Source organism: Vombatus ursinus, unplaced genomic scaffold (genome assembly GCF_900497805.2).
Source record: "Vombatus ursinus unplaced genomic scaffold, bare-nosed wombat genome assembly UNPS02014798.1, whole genome shotgun sequence".
Lineage (NCBI taxonomy): Eukaryota > Metazoa > Chordata > Mammalia > Diprotodontia > Vombatidae > Vombatus > Vombatus ursinus.
In genome coordinates, this window is record NW_020954576.1 from 12,094,313 (window position 1) to 12,116,850 (window position 22,538).

At 38.3% G+C, this 22,538-nt stretch overlaps 1 protein-coding gene and 1 pseudogene across 1 annotated transcript in view; one reads left to right on the forward strand and one right to left on the reverse strand.

Annotated features, from left to right (window-relative positions):
* LOC114050041 (ryanodine receptor 2) overlaps window positions 1–22,538 on the forward strand; it is an 811,539-nt gene that overhangs the window by 38,078 nt on the left and 750,923 nt on the right. The gene's annotated exons all lie outside the window — the stretch shown is intronic.
* LOC114049750 lies at window positions 3,955–4,914 on the reverse strand (annotated as a pseudogene).

Sequence of the window (22,538 nt, forward strand, 5' to 3'; positions counted from 1 at the left end):
ATATTCAGGTCTAAGAAATTGGATGTCTTAGTGAATAAGCTGAAGGCATGACGACACTGACTAAGCTTTCCTTACCATCATCTCCCCTTCATGCCAAATTCAGGGGTTGACAACCTATGGCATACATACGTGCCAAAGATGGCTAATACTTTCAGTGATGTGCTGGTGTCAGCCCCCAGTAGCCACTTGATAGCTACTTGCTGTCAATTCTCATCTCAAGTAATTGTGCAGTTTCTTCCTGCATTGATTATTGATAATAATTCACATGCAGTTTAACCAGGAAGTAGATTTCCCACGGGATCTGTGCTTTACCCTCTGACCATTTTTATTAATGATACAAATAAAGGCATAGATGACAGGCTTTTCACATTTATACATGAAACAAAGTTGGGAGTAGTAGTTGACACAGTAGATGACAAAGTCAAGATTCAAAAAGATCTTAAAAGTTCGTGGGACTGAATTTAAGAATATGGACTTTAATAGAGATAAATGTAGAATTTTATACTTGGATTAGAAAAAATCAACTTCACAAATTTAAGATATGAGAAGAATGGTTAGGCAGCAATTTTCTTAAAAAAGATCTGGGGGTTTTAGTGGACTACAAGATCAATTTGAGTATGATGTGGCAGCCAAAGAAACATTTGTACTCTTGGGCTGTGTTCCATGAGATGTTGCTTCCAGGAATAAGTAGGTGATAGTATTGTAGCACTCTGCTCTGGTCAGACCACATCTAGAGTTATGTGTTCAGTTCTGGGAAGTATAGTTTGGGAAAGACATAGATATGCCTGGGAGTGTCCAGAGGAGGACAAACTAGATGGTAAAGGGCCTGCAGTTCTTTCCTTGAATGCACAGGTTGAAGGAATTGGGGAGAAGACTCTGGGAGAATAGGATAGCCATCTCCAAATATTTGAAAAGCTGTCAGGTAAAAAGGGGATTAAATTCATTATATGTGACCCAAGACAGCAGAACCACTGGCAAAGGGTAAAAATTGCAAAGAGACAAATTTAGACTTGATGTCAAGAAAAAAACTTTCTAACAACTAGAACTATTCAAAAATGGAATGGACTGCCTCAGAAGATGAAGAGTTGACCTCATTAGATGTCTTCAATCACAGGCTAGATAACCATTTCTCAGGTACATTATTGAACAAATTCCTTTTCAGGTATGGATTGGAATGGATGGCTGCCATCTTTAGACTTCTATGATACTGGGTCTCAGAAGTCCTTGGTTGCCAGTTGTTACAGTACGTAGAAATATTTTTCTAGGCTGTGAGTCATAGTAGATAGAGGGCTAGTATCAGTTAGAAAGTCCTTGGTTCAAATTTTGCCTCTGACATATATTTGGCAATTAATTTAAATTCTCAGTGCCCCCAGGCAATTCTCTAAGATTATAAATTGAAGGGCAGTTACCTATATGCATTAATAGAGGAAGCTTCCTCTGCATCAATGAAATCACAGGTCTGGGATCTCTCCAATGGGATCGCTGCAAGGAAAACTCTTTATAAATTGTAAGGCACCATATACATGTGAATTATTTTTATTGGCCATATGGGGATCCATATAAGCTTTGGTTAGGCGTATTGGGCAGGGATGCATGGTTCTTCCTTTTCTTTTTTTCTCCTTTTTTCCATTAGTCTAAGGAATTGATAAAGTAGGTGCTATTAGCAGGTATCAAGGGACTAAGGAATACTGGACTCTTCTAGATGAGAGCTGAATCTGAGGGCAGGGTATCTAGTTTTCCCTAAGTCAGGGTTCTCCAAGTCCCATTCCAAATCACACCTCATCCTGTAGGGAAAGGGAGAGGGAGAAGGGGAAAGGAATAAGCATTTGTATAGTGCCTACTACATGCCAGGCACTGTGCTAAGGGCCTTTTAAAAAAAAACAAACAAATATCGCAGTTGATCCTCACAACCCTGGGAGGTAGGTTCTGTTATTATCCTAATATATAGTTGAGGAAATTGAGGCACACAAAGGCTAAGTGACTGGCCAAGTGCTGGTAAGTGTCAGAAGCCAGGTTTTAATTCAGATCTTCCTGACTCCAGGCCTAGCACTCTATCCACTATGAGACCTACCCGATTCACCTACTTCACTACCTCTAATGAAAACAAAACAACCCACAGTAATACCTGTTACTTTATCAGATTTCCCAAAGCTGTTTTGTGTTTTGGGTGAAGACCTTTGTGCCCTTACCCTCCTTCCCTCTAAATCTGTTCAGGAAAGGAAGTAGGAGTCCCCAGTCCTCTGTCTCTCTCTCTTTTGGCTTGGTACATTCCTTGTCTCTCTCCCAATTGTTCTTTTGATATGAGAGAGAATCTTTCCCCTTGCCAACGGATCCCCCAAACCACCTGTTTTTTCACCCACCTTTTGGGCTGTGTATGTGAAAAAGAGATGGGGCAGGATCAAAACATAACATTTAAAAGCACTTTTTAATGTGACTTTTACAATGAATTCATCTGGCTCCTAAGTTTGGGGGTTGGCTATTAAATTCAAAGTAAAATTTTTGAGGTCTGGGCTCTTGACCCAAAAGTTGGCTTTGGTCTCTTTTGTACCAGGGAACATTTTGAAAGAAGGGGATAACTTCTACCTCCTGAGCCCATCACATGCTTGGTAGTGCTTATCCCATGGTAGTCATTGTGATTAGAGTTCTGCTGTTATAGGGCTATTGCAACATTCATAGGCTATTGCCTATGACATCTTTAAAAACTCCCTGTGTTGTAACCAAGGATCTTTGTTTTTTTAAAAATATGTTCTTCATTTATTTTGTTAAATATTTACAAATTACATTAAAATTTTTAAACATTGATTTTCAAAAAAATTTTGAATTCCAAATTCCATTCTTCTTCTGCCCCCACTACCACCCCTTAAGAAAGTAAGCAATATGATATCAATTATGCATGGGAAGTCATGTAAAGCATTTCTATATTAGCCATGTTGCAAGAGAAAACACCCCATCCACACAAACACCCCTCCAAAAAAAAATAAAGAAAATGAAAAAAGTATGCTTCAATCTGCACTCAGTATTTATCCAGTTCTGTTTCTGGTGGTGAATAGCATTTTTCATTGTGGTCCTTTGGAATGGTCTTGGATAATTGTCTTAATCGGAGTAGCTAAGTCACAGTTGATCATTGTTACAATATTGCTGTTACTGTGTACAATGTTATCCTGGTTCTGCTCATTTCACTTTGTATCTGTTCATATAAGACTTTTCAGGGTTTTTTCTGAAACCTGAGGATGGTTTTCTTAAACTCTTCAGTGCTACAAAAGCAGCCCTAGACCTGAAATCAGAAGACTTAACTGAACTCAAACCTTGGTTCTGATCCTTAATAACTGTGTGACTTTAGGCAAGTCACTTAATCTTTCTTGGCTTCATCTGTAAAATTATGAAGTTAGACTAGACCTTTAAGGTACCTTTCATCTCTAAATCTATGCATTTATGAAATATAGATCTATTTATAATTTTATTAGATCATGGTATAGCATTTAAAAAATATATTTGTAAAGCTAGAACAAAATCCTTTCTTTCCTGGGTTTCCACGGTAACAACAAAGGCTATTCAATTCCCAAATGGCAAATCAAACTAAAGTTCAAGGTCCCCACAGCTGGTCCTTTCACCATAGGATTAAATGAAATCCTGGTCCCATGCAGAGGCACCCTTCAGTTTCATGCCTGCTCCCCTGGCTAACTCTTGCCCTTTCAGTTCTTCAGGGCAGTGAAAGGATTCTCAAGCAAGCCCAGTGAAGGGATTCTTGTGCTAGTTCTTTTTAACCATTTTGCCAGCCTCCACTTTAACTGCTTCCTGCCCCACTCTTCTGTGAAATGGTCCTCCTTAGAGTATTCTAATGGAGATCATTTTACATGGCACAAAGTGATTGTTGGACATTATGATGCTGACTTTGGGATGAGTCTGGTTATATGCTAGCTCTCTTACAGATGTTCTTTCTTTCTTTTTTTTTTTTAAGAAACCAATGTTTATTTTCCATCAGCATTTTTCCAACACTATTAAAGCACGTGGGGTAAAACTTAAGACCACTCTGTGGTAGTTCTTACCCACTCGGTGGCCTGAGCAGTAGGAGCTGCAGACCAGTCCTCAGTAGCCGGCTGAGCACTCCAATCTTTGGTAGGAAACTGCTGAATGGGCACAAATGGCACCTGGACTCCCTCAGACCGATCAGCCACCTCTGGTTGAGTAGCAGTGAATTCTGGGGCAGGTGCAGTCCATTCACCCCGAAACTCCTCCTTTGTCACTGCCTTCTCAGCTGTGGCCTGCTCTTCCTTTTCAATCTCCTCTGGATCCCTGTAGAAGTAAAGATCGGGCATGACCTCCCATGGGTGTTCACGGGAGTTGGTGCCACGCATATGCAGAACTTCACGGTCCAGCATCCACCACATCAGACCCACTGAGTGAGCTCCCTTGTTGTGACATGGAATGGCAATGTCCACATAGCGAAGTGGGAAGTCTGTGTTGTACAATGCAATGGTTGGAATGTTAACATACGATGCTTCAGTAAGAGGCTGGTGATCTGCCCGAGGATCAGTGACCACCAAGAAGCGAGGCTCCCTGAAAGCTGCCTGGATCTGGTTAGTGAAGGTGCCCGGTGTGAAACGTACAGTAATAGGTGTGGTGCCAGTGGCAGCAGCAAATTTCAGAACAGCTCGCTGGCCAGTGTTCCTGGATGAGATGCACTAACATCAGCTGGATTTTCAATGGCAACAATGGCACGAGCTGCCAGCAGAAGCTTTTCCCAAGTTTTCTTCAAATTGATGATGTAGATGCCGTCACTCTTTCTTTTGTAGATATACTGTTCCATCTGGAAGTCCAAATTGGTGCCACCCAAATGGGTCCCTGCAGAAAGGAATTTGAGGACATCCTCCTCCTTCATCTGCAAGACATCTAGGGCTCCAGACATTGTGAAAGTTTCCCTTTAAGTTAGGGCAGAAACCGAGAACAACACTGTATGGAACCTACTACGGGGCAGCGCTGAAAGCTAGATGTTCTTTCTAAACAAGTAGCCTCCACTATCTCCACATCCTTGCCACTTACCAACATAAGCTTTCTGCTCTAACCAAGCAAACCTGGTTGCTGTCTCCTGACTTACACATTCCTACCTCTATATTTTTGTATATACTATTGCACTTATCTGAAATGCCCTCTAATCTATGTCTCTCCGTTTCTTCAAAATTTGATTAAAAACATTCTTTTTCCAGGAAGGTTTCATTGATTAACTTGACAGTAGTAAACGCATCTTCCTATGTCCTTCTCCAAATTCTGGGTGGATGAATGATTTTGTTTCTCTGTGACCAGAGTGACTGAAATATAATTGAATCATTAGTGTGCTAATGTTCTATGAAGTTTGTTTGACAATTCTGGAGAAAGGAAATCATAATTTCCTGGGATTTGAAGTGGGAAGTCTCTGCTAGTGATACTGGGTAACACAGTTGGAAAGAAGCTGAGATGTTTAGGAGAATGGTAGATTTGGAATTAGACAGGGATAAGTTAAATAGTGCCAGTTGTGGCATTGTAAAGACAATAAGTTGAAGGAAAAAGGACTTTAGTCTTTGGGTCAGTTTAGGAGTAGTTGAATGGATTATAATCAGACAGAAGGAACTGTATGTCTTTTTCTTTTATATTGTCTTACAGGTAGTATACAGCACACTGTAGGTGCCCAATAATTGTTGACAGACAAAATGGTTTCAATTTAATTTTTTTATCACAGTCATTATTGGATTCATTCCCTAGCATTTCAAATTGGTCACCCACCACCTTCCTTTCATTCTTTGTTTTCAGAATCAATTCATGGTTGTAAGCACCATCCAGACAAGTTGTAGGAGTAAGTGGTTACTTAAATGATGTGATTTTGAAGGGCTCCTTGGCAGAGGCATCACGCATCCCCTGATAGTTTCTCCATTAGCCTACCACAGCATGGCCCTCTCATCCTGCTTTGCCTGAAATTCGCACTAGACAGTCCCTTCTCTCAAGGAGCTCACAGTTTAATGGGAGAGACAACATATTCAAACAACTATGTACAAACAAGATATATATGAGATAAATTGGGGGTAATCTCAGATTCAGTAATCTCTAAGGTTAAAGAGAACTGGGAAAGACTTCTGGAAGAAGGTGGGACTTTACCTGGGACTTGAAAGAAGCCAGGGAAGCCAGGCGGTGGAGATGAGAGAGAGTATTCCAGGCAAGAGGAACAGCTACCCAATGTCACACAGCAGTCCTGACTTGTCCTCAGTTCTACTTATCTGCCCAGCCCTCTTTCTGTTTACTCCAGCATTTTGGCCCAGCATTGGCATTTTTAAACTTCAGGCTTGCCCTTGGTGTGATTTTTTCCAACCCTCTTTATCTGATCAAGGTTTAGTGCCTCTGATCTGTCCTTGCTGCTTCTTCCATTTCTAAGCCATAAACAGCACTTTACTGGTAACTGCATCATGGTTGGAATCAATTAGCCAATCAATTAATCATTAAGAATTTATTAAGTGCCTCATATGTACCAGGCTCTGTACCATGTACTGGTAATACAAAAATAAAAAAATTAAACAGATGGTGACTCCAAGGACCTTATTCTCAACCAGAATCATATCAATCAACTTTTTTTTATGTAGAACTCCAAATTGCTTTCTAGAATGACTGTACTATTCATAGGTCCACAAACAGTATATCAATGTGCCTATTTTCTCACCTCTCCAACAGTTATTATTTTTCTTTTTTGCCAATCTGATGTATCTAAAACAAATCAAAGATTTGCTTTAATTTGAATTTCTCTGGTTAGTAATGATTCAGAGCAATTTTTCATTTAGCTGTAATATTTGAATTTCTTCTCTTGAGAACTACTCATTCATTATCCTTAGACCATTTATCAACTGGGGAATGGCTTTTATTCTTATAAATTTGAATCAGTTCCTTATATATCTTAGAAATGAGACCTTTATAAAAGAAACCTATAGCAAAGATTTTTTTCCTAATTAATTATTTCCCTTTTAATCATAGATATATTAGATTTCTTTGTGCAAAAACTTGTGAATTTTATGCAGTCAAAATCATTCATTTTGTTTTGTAATCTTTTCTATCCCTTGTGTGATCATGAAATTTTCTCCTGTCCATGTGTCTGATAGATAATTTTTCCCATATTTTTTAATTTGTTTGTGATATGACCTTTTAAAGCTAGGTCATGTACTCATTTGGAATTTTTCATGATATGAGGGGCGAGTTGTTATTCTTCCATGCTGCTGTCCAATTTTTCCAGCAGTTTTTATCAAATAGTTAATCCTTATCCCAGTAACTGAGATCTTTATGTTGCTGAATGTCACACTACTAGATATGCCTGATCTTTTCCATTGATTGATATCGCCATTTTTTAAACCAGTACCACATTGTGTTGAGAATTACTGCTTTATGGTATTGTTTGAGATCCAACATGTTAGATGCCCTTCATTCCCATTTTAAAATATTCTTTCATTTGATATTTTCAGCCTTTTTTTTTTACTCCATGTGAATTTCATTATGCTTTTTTTTTAAAGTCCTGTAATGTAATCCTTTGGTAGATTGATTGTTATGGCATTGAACAAGTACATTGATTTATGTAGGGTTGTAATTTTTACTCTCTTAACTCATACTACCCATGATCAATTGATATTTTTTCAATTATTTACTAAACAGGGAATGCTTTTTGACCTAGCCATACCACAAGTAGGTCTATGCCCAAAAGAGATCAAAGAAATGGGAAAAAGTCACACACACACACACACACACACACACACACACACACACATACAAAAATATGTATAGCACCTGTTTTTGTGGTGGCAAAAAAGCTAAAAAAACAAAAAAAAAGCCCTGGAAAGTAAAGGAATGCTTATCAACTGAGGAATGACTGAATTGTGGCATAAAACTGTGATAAAATACTAGTGTGATGTAAGAAATGACAGAATAGATGATTTCAAAGAGACATGGAAAAACATATGAAATGATATAGAGAGAAGTAAGCAGAACCCAGAAGAACAATTTATATAGTTACAACAAAACTATAAAGGCAAACAGTTTTAAAAGCTGTAAGAACTATGATCAATGCAATGATCATCCATGATTCTAGAAGACTGATGGTAAAAACATACTATCCACCTCCTGACAGAGAAATGATAAATTTAGAGTGCAAACAAGACATACATCTTTGTGTATGGCTGATAATAGAATTTGTCTTGTTTGACTACATATTTGTTACAAGGAATTTATTTTTGTTTCTTTTTTTTCCTCTAATGGGATAGAAATGGAGAGAGATAGAAAATAAATTTCTGTTGATAAAAAAATTTGAAAAAATAGAGACGTGTAATGTTTTAGACAATTTCAGATGAAGTCACTATTGTTAATTTTACTTAATGTTTTACTTTATTACAAGAGAGCTCTTACAGGGTAGGGGTAATATGGAGATACTTGTAATGTAAAACCAAAACACATCAACAAACTTAAATAGCAAAATAAAAACAAAGAAAGAATCATAATCATCAGATTTAGAGTTGGAAGGCCCTTTTGTTATTATTATTCAGTCATGCTCTTTGTGACCCCATGAAATGTACTGTCCATGGGGTTTTCTTGGCAAAGATACTAGAGTGGTTTGCCATTTCCTTCTCCATGTCATTAAGGCAAACAGAGGTTAAGTGACTTGCCCAGGGTCACACAACAGTATCTAAGGTCGGATTTGAAATTAGGTATTACTGACTCCAGGCCCAGTGCTATCCAGTGAGCTCCTAGCTGCCTCCTAAGGCCTTCTTGAGCTCCTCTAATTCAACCTACTCATTTTACATATGCGGAAAATGAGACCCAAAGTAATTAAGTAATTTACAGAAGGTATCATAGGTGCTAAGGAGTAGAAGTAATAGGACAAATACAAACCATAAATTTCATCATTTGGCCTAAGGAGAAAATCCTAGCCTAAACCATGAAACAGAATTGTGTGACCCAGAACTAGACTTTTAATTCTTCAAGAATTCAGCTTTTATTTAAACTCATATATAACAGAGTGGCCTCATATCTGAATCATGTGGGACTGGGCACTATTCCAACATGCAAATATCTAGATGGGTTGAAGAGCTCTTTCTCCCATGTGTTTACACAGAATAAATCCTCTTGGTATGGGAGCTGGCATGGTGAGACCTCTCTCCCCCAGTTTAACATATAAAAAAGAGGGCCCACTATATAAGGAATTTTGCATAGCAAATAGTCAGGAAACACAGAGATTTGAATCCACCAAACAGCGGATGTTAAGGCCTATATGCTAGGTATCTGTAAGGGGTACAAAAAGTAGAAGACATGGCCACTTGTCATAAAGACTTGAAATTTAGTGGGGGAGAAACAAAATCAATACAAAGGAGACAAGTAAGAGAATCAAATATCATATGAAGTGCTAATTACGTGTTACAGATAATTTTGAAAGGAGATCATTGTTGGCTGGAGTCATGAAGGAAATTCAACTTCAGGTTGGTCTTGATGCTTGAGTAAGATCTTTACAGGTGGAATAGAGGGAGAAGGGCATTCTAGGGAGGTCGTACCCAAAGTTTCTGTGACACTGCTTTCTCTTGTTTGTCCTCCTACTTATCTGATCACTCCTCAGTTTCTTTTATAATCATCTGTTTCCTGCTTCCTATGTGTGGGCAAACTGTAGGGTTTTGTCCTAGTCTTTTCCTTCTCTCTGTATAATCTCTATTTTGGTGATCTCATTATGTAGTGGATAGAGACCTGGGCTTGGAATCAGGAAGACTTGAGTTCAAATTCTGTCTCAGATATTTACTAGTTGTGAAACCCTGGGCAAATCACTTAACTACTCTCAGATTCATCTATTTTACAGTGTAGTTGTGAGTAACAAATGAAATAAAATATAAAGTACTTTGCAAATCTAAAAGAATTATATAAATGCCATTTATTTATTATTGTTATTATTATTATCTCCATCCAGTTGCTATATATATGTATATGTGTATACATATACATATGTATGTATGTATGTATGTATGTATGTATCTCCTGCTCTCATGTGTCTCTGAAGTTACAGTAGCTTATCACCAGTTGCCTTCTGGACATATGCATTCGGAGGTCCAGAATACATATCAAATGATATATATCCAAAACAGAACTCATTACCTTTCCCTATAAACTCAGGCTTCCTCCTAACTTTACCATTTCTGTTGTAGGCATAATCAAATGCCAATAGTTAGCCAGATTTGCAATCTAAGTCATCCTCACCTCTTTACTTACACTCACCTCCCACATCCAATCAGTTACCAATTCTACCTCCTTAACATCTCTCATATTCATCACTTTCTCTCCATTTATGACATCACCCTAGTTCAGTCCTTCCATACCATTCACCTGGAATGTTGTAATTGCCTCCTAATTGATCTGCTGGCATCCAGTTTTCTCCTCTAATCCAACCTCCACAGACCTGCCAAATTGATATTCCTAAAGTACAAATCATGCCACTCCCCAACTCAAAAAATTTCTATGATCCTATTACTTCTTTTCAGTTGTTTTTCCATCACGTCTGACTCATCGTGATCCCATTTGGGGTTTTCTTGGCAAAGCTACTGGAATGGTTTGCATTTCCTTCTCCAGCTCATTTTACAGATGAGGAAAACTGAGGTGACTTGCACAAGGTCACACAGCTAATAAATGTCTGAGGCTGGATTTGAACTCATGAAAATGAGTCTTCTTGATCCCAAGCCCAGTGCGCTATCCACCATACCATCTAGCTGCCCCCTGTTACCTCAAGGATAAAATAAATTTAAACCTCTTCACAATCTTGCTCCAACCTCCCTTTCTAGGCTGATTCTACATTACTGTTACTCATGTACTTTATGTTCTTGCACAACTGTCCTACTCACTGTTCCCTGTTCACAACACTGTCCCTCCTACCTCTCTGCCTTTATACTGGCTATCCTCAATGTCCAGAATTTTCTTCCTCTTTACTTGCACCATTTAGAATCAGTCTTAACTAAATCAAGTCTCAGCTCAGGTTACTTCTGTCTGATTCTCTTTCATTGAACTGTGTTCTCTTCTTTCCTACTCCCTAACTAATTGACTTAGTATTTACTATTTTTTGTGGGAGTATGTTGTTTTCCTCAAACACCTTAAGGGTAGGAACTGTTTCGTATTTATTGTTATATCTCCAGTACCTAGCACAATGCCTAGCTCATAGCAGGAATTTAGAAAATACTTGTTGAATTGAATTGAACAACCATGGAACCTAGAAACAAGGCCATAGTCCAGTATTTCTCTTCCTTATCCTGAGGACTGACTACACAAAGAACTTTTGGTAAGGCTTTTGTGAATAATGACAGTAATGGCAACAGGATTCCAGAATCTCTATATTTTGATTAACCTTCAGGATCTACTGGGCTTTATTGAGAAGCATAGGGAAAATCTAATTTTATGATTCTTTCTCTTCTAGCACATGGGATGTGTTTCATAATATTAAGCAATGCCTTGCTATAGATACTTTCCACTTGGGAACAAGATTGCCCTTTTGTTATGTGATTTTCATTCTGGGAAATGTGTCTTGAATATGTTCTGTTTTTTTAAAATTTATATTATTTGATACAGCTTTTTTTTTTTTGCAACTCTTGTCTTTATACCTGTGCCATGTCCTTATTCTTTCTCCTTTACCATTTTCTGTAACTTCTTTTTCTCCTTTTGAAATTGCAAACTTTTCCTTCCTAATATTTTGCCCTAGTTTTCCTAAGAGAATGGACTCACGCAGCATTGTGTTGATGCTAACAAGACTTGCAACTTTAATTACATGGGTCTAGAGTTGTTTTCATTTTCGTTTTCCTGAGCAGCTTTTCATTTTGCCAAGGAAATAGGAGATGCTATCTCTTGCTTATCTTCCCATGTAACAATATTGAGAACAGTGCAACTTTGTGTGCAGACTTTCCACAGCTCACAATTCAGTTCAGAGAGAGAAGTCTGAAGAAATTCATTGCCAAAACATGGGCCATTCAACATTTGACCTATTGAACAAAAGGCTGTGAGAATATCTACTGAACTATAAGGGTAGAAGTGTTGGAAACAACTTGTTTCCTTTGGATTAGTCACTAGGGGGTGACATGAATCCATAACCCATGTTGCAGTGGAGCTAGTGGAACAATCCTTTTCTTGTATATCTTACATGTAGAGTTAAACTCCAATGAAAAGCTTTTTACTGGTCCATCCCAAATAAATTTGTGACCATAACCCATTTCGATGTCCATGACATGCATTCACAAAACGCTACCATATTTGTTGTGGACAATCTTCTTAACATTAGAGTAAGCATGATTATGTATGTATGTGAGTTTTCTTTATCAACTCCTAGTTTGTTGTCATGACTACTGGTTAACATTTCAGATGTTTACCTATGTTCACTTAACCCTCTTTGCCTCAGCTTCCTCATCTGTAAGATGAGTGGGAAAAGGAAATAGCATACTACCACAGTATCTTTGCCAAGAAAACCCTACAGTAAGATATGACTGAAAAATGGCTAAACAACAACAACAACAATCTATGTTCCCTAGGTGGATGAATAAACACAAAATTGAAGCTATTAGAGTTGACAAACTGTCCTTTTTCAATAGTAGTTAACTCCTGGAAAGCTAATATAGACTTTTAAAGACCTGGGGTAATAAGAAGAAGAACCTGAAATGAGGAATCCAAAAGAATGTGTGTTATATTTGGTTCTCATTCTTCTGTATTGATTTTGTTAAGAAAGTGAAGCCCACATGCCCGAAGTGATTTCCTTATATTGAGCAGCTACAGAAATCTATTCGAGTGTTTAAACCAGACTAAAAAAGGGTGAATTATACTTTCTAAGCCTAGCCTTTGGATCTCTGCTTCAACTTCCAAGCTTCTCACTTTAATATCTATTTTCATCCATAGGGACACTTAAACCCTGCTTTCTGGCACAGGAAGGTTGAAAAGGATGAGCTGAATGACAAATCCTATCTTCTAGTACCTATCCAAAGCAGCGCTTTTCATTTTACTTGCCAGAAGGATTTGAGCTTGAGTGAATGATTTCATTGTACCACTTGTTCTAGAATTTGCTGCCTTAAAAAAAAACCAACTGTAAAAGCCATGCACATTTACCACCAGTGATGATAATTATTAGTAATGAGAGAAACCCTTAGTATTACGTGGGCTAGTGCCCTGGAGAGTGAGAACCATGGCACTGAATTTTGTGTTCTCTTTTAAGGGCAATACCAGAGAAGCTAGTACCTTTCTATTGATGCCCCTCCTGAAATTTCATTTCTGCTTGCACATATTGACTTAAACCAAAATTCTGTTTTTATTATTCATGATGTCTTGTTAAGGGGAATTGAAATCCCTGTGTTCATCAAAAAGATTTTCTTCCTTTAGAATGTGGGCAGGATGGGGAAAAAATGTTTTTTTTAGAGACTGTACATCAAAATCAAGATTGTGATGCTGTCTTACCCTTATTTTCTCTTTTCTCAAGGTAATTGTGACATGAAATTATTCATTTGAAATGCCATAAAGCAGAGGGACTTTGGAAGAGAGAGTCATACCTTTGTTGTTTCCATTATCAAAAGATTTGCAAATGATTAGAGAGTCAGGGCTTTAATTCAATCTGGGCAGAAAAAACCTCCCATTTTAAATAGCGAATACAGTACTTAACATTTTCTCGCTTTCCAAGTTACATAAGCAGCACCTTTACCACCAAATTTGGATAAGTGCCAGACTGCTAGCGAACTGAGAAGAAAATAAAGAATCTCTGCATATGAAAGACCTTAACATCCATAGCAAGTCCCTCTTCAGCTTGTGCTCTATGTTGAATCTCCCTGACGGTGGCAAAAGCTTGTTTTGAGCATAATAGACAATATAAACCTTTATGGCGGAGTAGAAAAAACCACTGGCTTTAGAATTAGAAGAAGCATGGGTTCAGGTTATCAGTCTGGCCACGTATTAGCAACATGAGCTTGGGTAAGTCACAACATCTCTGATCCTTAGTTTCTTTATCTCTGCAAAGGGGATAATAAGACTTTTAAGAGCTCCCTCAGAACTGTTCTGAGAAAAATACTTTGTAAACCTTTCAGAGCTATCTAGAAATGTGAGTTATTATTAACTAGATTTAAAATATTCCAGAACATAAAGTAGAAGGGAAAATATAATAAGTAAATGCTGCTATCTCCGCCTTTAATTAGTGAGTCAGAAAATGATGTTAATGAGGACAAAAATCACAGTTTTGGTGGTAGGAAGGGGCAATTCACTTCAGTCTGAACCAGGAATATAGATTGTAAGTTACATTCTGCCAGCTGTCTCACCAATGTGTCATTGTCATGAGGGTTAAAGTACAGATGGAGCAAAACGAATTGCAGATTCAAAAAAACTCATGCCCCCTTCTGGAAATAACAACAACAACAACAACAGCAGCAGCAGCCCCATCAGTTTATGGCTCATGTCCTGGGCTGATTATGGGTTAATGGCATCATTTTTAGTTTTGAAGGACAATATCTACTATACATATACAAATTAGACTTTGACTTAGGAAGTTCCTTTAGTCAACATATTAATCACTTCTAAGCCTCTTCCGAACTGCTTCATTTGCTCAGACAGAACCTTCTTCTCAATTGTGATTGAGCTTGAGGAAGTTTTGGGACACTAGGCTAAGGAGAGGGCTTCTGGCAGCCAGAGGAGCATGAGGGCATTTGTTGTCTGGGGGTGGCAGTGGGAGGTGTTGAAAAGACAGACTTTACCTCATTAGCAGTTTTTGTCAGGGCCAACAAAATGCCTTTTCCACTGAAAATGGTCTGAGTGCCCATTGGTAAATAAATGTGAAGTAGATTACCACTGCCCTTAAGGAAAAAGGAAGGGGAGAAGGAAAATAGAATAAACATTTATATAGCACCTACTATGTACCTTTACTAGATAATATAGGCCAGAATTCTACTTCCTTTGGAGATAGTTGGCCATTTGCCATTGATTTGTTAGGGATATCTTGTGCTTTTAGATTATGAGTAAAACACAGATAATGACCCTGGGATTTCCACTAAGTTTTCTGGAATCCTGGGAATTTGCTCAACAGCGCTTCACTTTTCTTTTTGGTGCCCATAGCCATTTTCTATAAACAGCATCACAGTTTCATAGATAGAAGGGATTGCAGTAGCTATTTAATCAATGCATATCATTTAAAGAATCCGTTCTACAACATATCCAGTCTCTGCTCAAAGCCGTCCAGTGAATGGGAAGTCATTCTGTCTCAAGATATTCCATTCTACTTGTGCATAGCACTGATTTTTGGGAAGTCCTTCCTTATATCAAGTCCTTCTCATATTGCCTGGGTATCCAAGACCCTAATTGTGGGGATTTCTTTGGGCCCACTCTTCTACACTAATGCCCCATGTTCTGAGTCTTCCCCTCCAAAATCTTTTTGCTTCATATCTCTTTTTCCCAAGGCATATCTAGGTAACAATTAATTTGACAAACTAATTCCTATTCTAGTGTTAATGAGGGAAAATGACTTAATGTGTTACTTTTCCCAGGAGCCTTCTGGTGGCTTACTTCCTTAGTTCAAAGGATTGATTCTACTGCTAAGAATTTTTAGTACCATGACAGGCACATTTTGGGGATAGAAGGTGTTTGGCGTCCTTAAAATGGTATCATTTAGGTGACTGCCTGTTTTGCCAGTGAATAGCCAGTCTCTACATTTGTTAAGCCTGTTTCTGCTATAAAATTTCCCATTCTTTCAAGTACTGTTGGGGGTAGTAGAGGAGGAGAAAGGCTATGAGATACTCCTACACTGTTGGCACTGAATGGAATCAAGTAAAACTGGGGTTGTCCCAAGGTAGACCACATGATGGGGCACCTAGGTGGCTGTGATAGAGCTTTGGTCCTGGAGTCAGGAAGATCTGAGTTCAAATCTGCTCTCATATACTTACTAGCTATATGACCTTTGGCAAGTCACTTGACTCTGTTTGCCTCAGTTTTCTCATCTGTAAAAATGAGCTGGAGAAGGAAGTGGCAAACTACTCCTGTATCTTTGCTAAGAAAACCTCAAACAGGTTTACAGTCAGACATGAATAAAAAACAACTAAACAACAAGGAGACCATATGATGTTGCCTTTTGTAGTCTTCTATTTAAAAACATCTTTGGGAATGCAGTGCAGGCTCTTAACCTGGGGTGCATGAACTTTTTTTTTTTACATTTTTAAAAAAAAACTATATTTCAATGTAGTTTTCTTTGTAATCTGTGTATTTTATTTTATGCATTTAAACCCTTTAGTTTGAGGAGAAGTCCATATGTTTCCCCAGAATGTCAAAGAGGTCAATGATACAAAAAAGGTTAAGAGCCTCTCCTGGCTTAGAGCTTTCCCTTTCAAGATACCTGAGCAAAGTTAAGCTTTCCTTGCAGTTTGAAGTTTGGAACTCTGAGGTTATATAAGCTATCTATCAGAACAATCTCAGGCAGTTCACTTTTTGTATCTGCAATTGCTGCACTGCGAACACATTAACATTGGCACACAGGCCAAGGGGAGCTGAGATTTATTTGTAAATTTTTTGCCTTGGACTTCCAGTGTATAATACTTTTTTTGGTGGGGTAACAGGAAAAAACGCTCCATTTTAATATTTAACAGAAAGAAATTTTGGACAGAAAAGAGACCCCTTACCTTTTTAATGCAAAATGAATAGAACTGTATGATTTCCTCTCCCCCTTCCTCCATTCACTTTTTTTAATGGAAAAGAAGGTAGAGGATCCTAAATCCCTTTTTTTAATGGCAAAGAATGCATAGAATCCTATGACGCTAAAATCTTGTCTTCCCCCCCTTCCACTTTTAATGGCAAAAATATATAGGATCATACAATCCCTTATTTTTAAAAATTAATTAATTATTTGCTTTTATAAGATTTTGAGTTCTAAATTTCTCCCCCTCCCTCTGTTCCCTCCTCCCCAGGACAGCATACAATCTGGTACAGGCTATACATGTATGATCATATTAAACATAGTTCCGCATTAGTCATGTTGTGAAAGAAGACTCAGAACAAAAAAATCCCTTTTTTAATGTCAAAGAATGCATAGGAGTCTGAATCCCCCTTTTTAAAATAAAGAATGTATAGGATTCTAACACCCTATGATTCGCACACCTGACACTTTTTCAATGGCTAAGAATGCAATTTAAACACAGGCATGGAGATGCCCGAAAGGAAGTTGCTTTGATAAAGATGTTTTAAAGATTGATTTTCTCCTGTGGTATTAGCTGAGCAATCTGGAAATTTTGAAAGCAGTTTCTAATTCTTTGGGCTCTCCATCCATACCTTGTCACACCCCATCCAACCCTTGGAGACCATTAATTCTCCTAAAAGATTACTGAGACAAAATATGGAGCAATCAATTGTTCACAGAGGTGAACATGAGGCTGTCTGGTGACACAGTGTATAGATAGCAGCCACTGTTCTATGAGGAGGCTGTAAAAGGGCAATACTATAATTAGTTTTATTTTTTGGGGTGGAAACCTAACATATTTAACATAGGGAAAGTGGAGGAAATAGAGCAAGTTTGATGGTCAGTTACAGGTATTTTCCAGAGAAGGTTTTCCTTTCTGAGGATGCTTGGCTTAAATATCACTCTCATTGTCCTCGACAAACATTGTGCTTTGGGCATTACTCTGAGCACTGTGGGAATTACAAAGTGGGAGAATCAGGTACAGCTCTAATTTCAGCCTATGATCAGTTTAGTTTTTGGATGCTGCAAGGCCAGTGAGGAGAAGCTCACTTTGGTACTGATTTCCCTTTTTGACTTCTGGGAAGCTTTACCAGCTTGAAATTACACTAAAACTTTTGGGACACCCTGTATAAAGAGATTTTTCTTCTAAGCATCCAACTCTACATTCCCTCTTTCTAAATCACCACAGCTATGATCAAAATTGCCAATTTAGGATTATTTATCTTCAGTTCCTTATCTTGGTTTTCCTTTCTAGTTCTTTATTCCCCCCCTTCATTTTTTGTTGTACCCTCATATCCTCCCCCACCCCATGCCATCTTCCCTAAGGTGCATAGTGTTCTACTTCTATCCTGGGTGCCTCCAATCATACAGAGAGAAGCAGTCTAATAGGCTGGTTTACACTAAAGAGTTAATAGCTTATCATGTCACTCTAAATAATATTAGCATCCTTAAAGAGAAGTCCAGAAAAACATAATGTTCAATATGAAGGAATGAATAGCTAATGGTAGAATAGCAGGCAGTGTAGCAGCCTTATAGAAAATATTTTTGAGCAAGAGTGCTTTCATGGCATTCTTCTTGTAGATTTATAGAAAGAGCTAGAAGAAATCTTAGAAATCATCCCAGCTCATCAGCCTGTATGGCTTTGGATTGGTCATTTTACCTCTATGGGCTTCAATTTCCACACCTGTGAAATAAGGGAGTTGAACAAGATGGCCTCTGAGTTCTCTTCCAGTTGTAAAGCTATGATCTGATCTGGTCCAACCTACTCACTTTTTAGATGAAGAAAATGAGGCTAGGAGATGTAAAATTACTTCCCAAGGTCATACAGCTAGAATAGAAGCCTCTCTATTCTTTCTACTACATTCCAATGAAGTGACTAACCATCGCCTAAGTATAAGGTTGGACCTGTGCCTTGCCTCTAAATCACTATCTCAGTGCCCCCATTTTCCTTTTCTTTTTCTCTCCTCTCCTTTTCCCTATCTACCCCAACCCTTTTTCCACTGCAGAACCACATGTTTAAGGGTAGAGAATTGGGCAGGATGAAATCATGTTTATATTTGAAGGATAACTATTACAATTCTTTTGTTCATCCCCCTCGCCTTCAATACATTATCATCATCATCATCATTTATCATCATCATCATCATCAAATTAGTACTTATAAAACACTTTACCTAAGCTATTTCCATTAATACTCACAATAACCTTTTGAGGTAAGTGGTATTTTCATCCCATTTTAGAGATGAGGAAACTGAGGCTGAAAGAGGTTAAGTCACTTGCCCAGAGTCATACAATTAGTAAGTGTCTGAAGCAGGATATGATCTCTGGTTTTCCTAACCCCAAGTCCAAAACTATTCACTGCACCAACTAGCTGCCTCCTTCTTTACCATGCAAAATATCCTGAAAATTGGCCCTTCAGAGTACAATTATTGCAGACCTTCTTGTCAGAAGAAGCCTCATATATCTTAAAGGCAAATGCCCTGCCTCAGGCATCAATCCCCTCTACAATATCTCAAGTGAGTGGTCATCCAGTCTCTGCTTGGATGTTTCCAAATCAGTGATTTGCCATCTGGATTTCATAGGAGGAACTAAAAGTGTCTTTCAGTCAATCAATTAATCACACCAAAAAACATGTGTTAAGTGCCTACTGTGTGCCAGGCGCTATGCTAGGTTCTGGGTAAGCAAAGACAAAAATGAAACAGTCCCTGTCTTCAAGGAGCTTATGTTCTATTAAGGAGATAATTTGTACATATAAAGGTAGATTTGGAAAGAAATGATTTCAAAAATTTAATCCTTTACACTTTTCATAGAATCACAGAATATCAAGTTTTGGAAGACCCTCTATTCCAATCCGTACCTGAGCAAGAATTTTCTCTATGCTATAACCACAACTGGTCATCCAGCTGCCTCTTAGAGACTGTAAAGGGCAGCACAGCCACTGCCTCCCAAGGCCAACCATTCCACTCTGGTGATGGCCCTAGGTCTTAGGATGGTTTTTTGTTACGTCAAGCTGAATTCTTCCTGCCATTGCTTCAGTCGTGCTCTCTGGAGCAGAGCAAAACACATGTAATCCTCATCTAATTCCATGTGGCAGCCCTTTAAATACTTCAAGACAGATTTACTATCCCCTTTAAATTTCCCTTTCTTCAGGTTAGACACCAATAGGTCCTTCAGTTCATCTTCTTATGGCACGGTCCTTAGTCCTTTCACTGTCCTGTGCATAAACACAGTTGCCCATAGCCCTCCTAAAATGCAGTGGCCAGGATTGAATAGAGATCTCCAGATGTGCACTGACAGGGTCAGAGCCCAGCAGGGCCGTCCCCTTCCTAGCTCTGCACAGTAAGGCTCAAAGCCAAAGAGCATGTTTTGCTCAGTTCCATGCTTTTAAGACTTTAAAGCATCAGCATTATCCCGCGTGCATATTTTTTTAGAAAACAACATCCTGAAAGGAAAAAAAAAAGGAAGGTGATGCCAAATCTGTTGAGAATTTTTGATATAAGACAATTGATAGGAAAATTGTCATTAAAATGTTGAGAATAAATGTGTAGGCTAGTGCTTTCTTCTATGAGTTAAAGCTTTATTGGAAAATTGTCCTGATTTCTATGCTGCTCCTCCCACCTGACATACCATGTCCTGTTTTTGTGTCTTTGCAATGTTTATCTTGTAGGTCTGGAATGTTTTGCCTTCTTATATCCTCCTCTTAGGACCAGTGTCTTCCTTCAAAACTCAACTCAAATGCCGCCTTGTGGGGGAGAGCTTTCTTCATCCTCCCTTACCACCCACCCACCCCTTGAGGGGTTGGAGACTTTTGCTTTAAAGTTACCTTCCGTCTACTCTGTGTGCATCATCTGTGTGTCTATTTGTGTACATGTTGTCTCTCACATTAGAATGTAAGCTTCTTGAGGGCAGAGCTTAGTTTTGCCATTCTTTGAATCCCCAGTACCCAGCACAAGATTTGACACATACTAAGCGCTCACTAAATGCTTGCTGACTGACTGACTCCCATGCTCCTTGAGGGCAGGGACCATTTTGCTTTTGTCATTTATATCTCCAGCTCTTAGCATAATGTCTGACACATAGTAAACTCTTCATAAATGCTTGCTGATTGTTTAATTGATTGATTGAGATGGACAAGCCATCCCCCACAATAGTGAGCTTAAAGTTGTTTTTAAATAAAAGGATGAATAAAATGTCTTTTGGCAAATCTCCCATCAGAATGTACGATATAAAATTTTCCTTCTAGCTAAAAAGAGGCCTTTCCCGTTTTCTTGGAAATGGAATAAATTTTGCTATAGTTACCCCTCAAGACACTGGTTAATCTTCATAAATAAAATACTGCAAAATTTAAACGTCAGGTTTTAGTTGTGGAAGAAAAGCTTAAATGTGCATGTTTCCCATGGTGAGAACAGCCTGGAGCCTTAAGCGCTTTGTAAGAGCAGAGCCTTGGACAGAAACCTGTCAAGCTGGCTTCTGCGGGAAGTCTGACCTGTAATGGAAGCTTATTGCTGCAGTCATGAGCCATATCAAGTTTACTCCAAATCATGAACAAGATTTCTTTCAGCCCTATTTCATATGAAGAAAACCAAAACATGATAAAGAAACAAAGGAAATCTGTTTCATAATCTCAGCTCTGCCAAGGACTCATTGTGTGACCTTGGATAAGGGATTTCATTCTCTGGATTGAATGACCTCTAAGTTCCTTCTCAACTTTAGTTTTATGATTATAGGATTATACTACTTTAAGATTATTATTCTTATATGTAACTACGTTAAGATTATTATTCTTATACATAAAACTCCAAGTTGCAGATGAGTTGCCAATCTACATTGGTGAAAGGAGTTTTTAGCCTGGGAGTTCTCTAAATTTTTGAGTTCACATGTTAAGACTAAAAAAGAAAAAAAATAGCCCTAAGACCACACCTTTTATTTTGGAGGGATGTTTGTGTATATATTTAGTTTGGGAAGGGGAAGGAATGGTAATGAGGCAGGGGAAGGCATATATATACACATACATATATATATATATATATATGCACAGAACCAACATTAGGTGTTTTTCTGAAGTAGACAAAATTTGGTTTTTCCACTCCCAAAATATTCCCTTCCATATGATTACTCTTCTTTATGAGTGTCATCCTTGAGAGTGCTCTCCTACCTTAAAAATGTCCTTTTCCCTCCTCATTTCCCTCCACATATATTATGTGGTATGTCTGCCATTCAGCTTGTTGGTGGGGCAGTGAGTGGGGCACTGAGCTTGGAGTTAGGAAGACTGAATTCAAATATGGCCTCAGACACTTACTAGCTATGTGACCCTGGGCAAGTCACTCAACCCCTGTTTTACAGTTTCAACTGTAAAATGAAGATCATAATAGCACTCACCTCCCAGGGTTGTGAGGATCAAATGAGATAATATTGGCAAAAGCAAAGTGCAGTACCTGATACATAGTAGGGCTATGTAAATGCTTATTTGCTTCCTTCTCCTCCTTTCTCCTTAAGGGACCTCAAATTTGTGATCTGAATACAAACACACATATATCCCAATGGTAACAGGTCACTACCGCCCTTTCTTCCTTGGAAAAGTCTAAAAATAACAAATTTCCCCACAGGTCAGTGAAAATATTCTTGATTGCCCTCATGGGGTATTCGGACTCCGACCAAAGTCAGTCTTGACAAGTTTAAACAAACTTGTCAGCTCTGGAAAAACTGAGTCTAAAAATTTCCCATCAACTCTTCCTATATATAGGGTCTTCATAAATTCCTTGTATGGCTTTAAAATGTTTTACTTTGAGTCTCAGTAACTTAGATTGTAAATATAAGAGAAGAAATCTGTAACTGATAT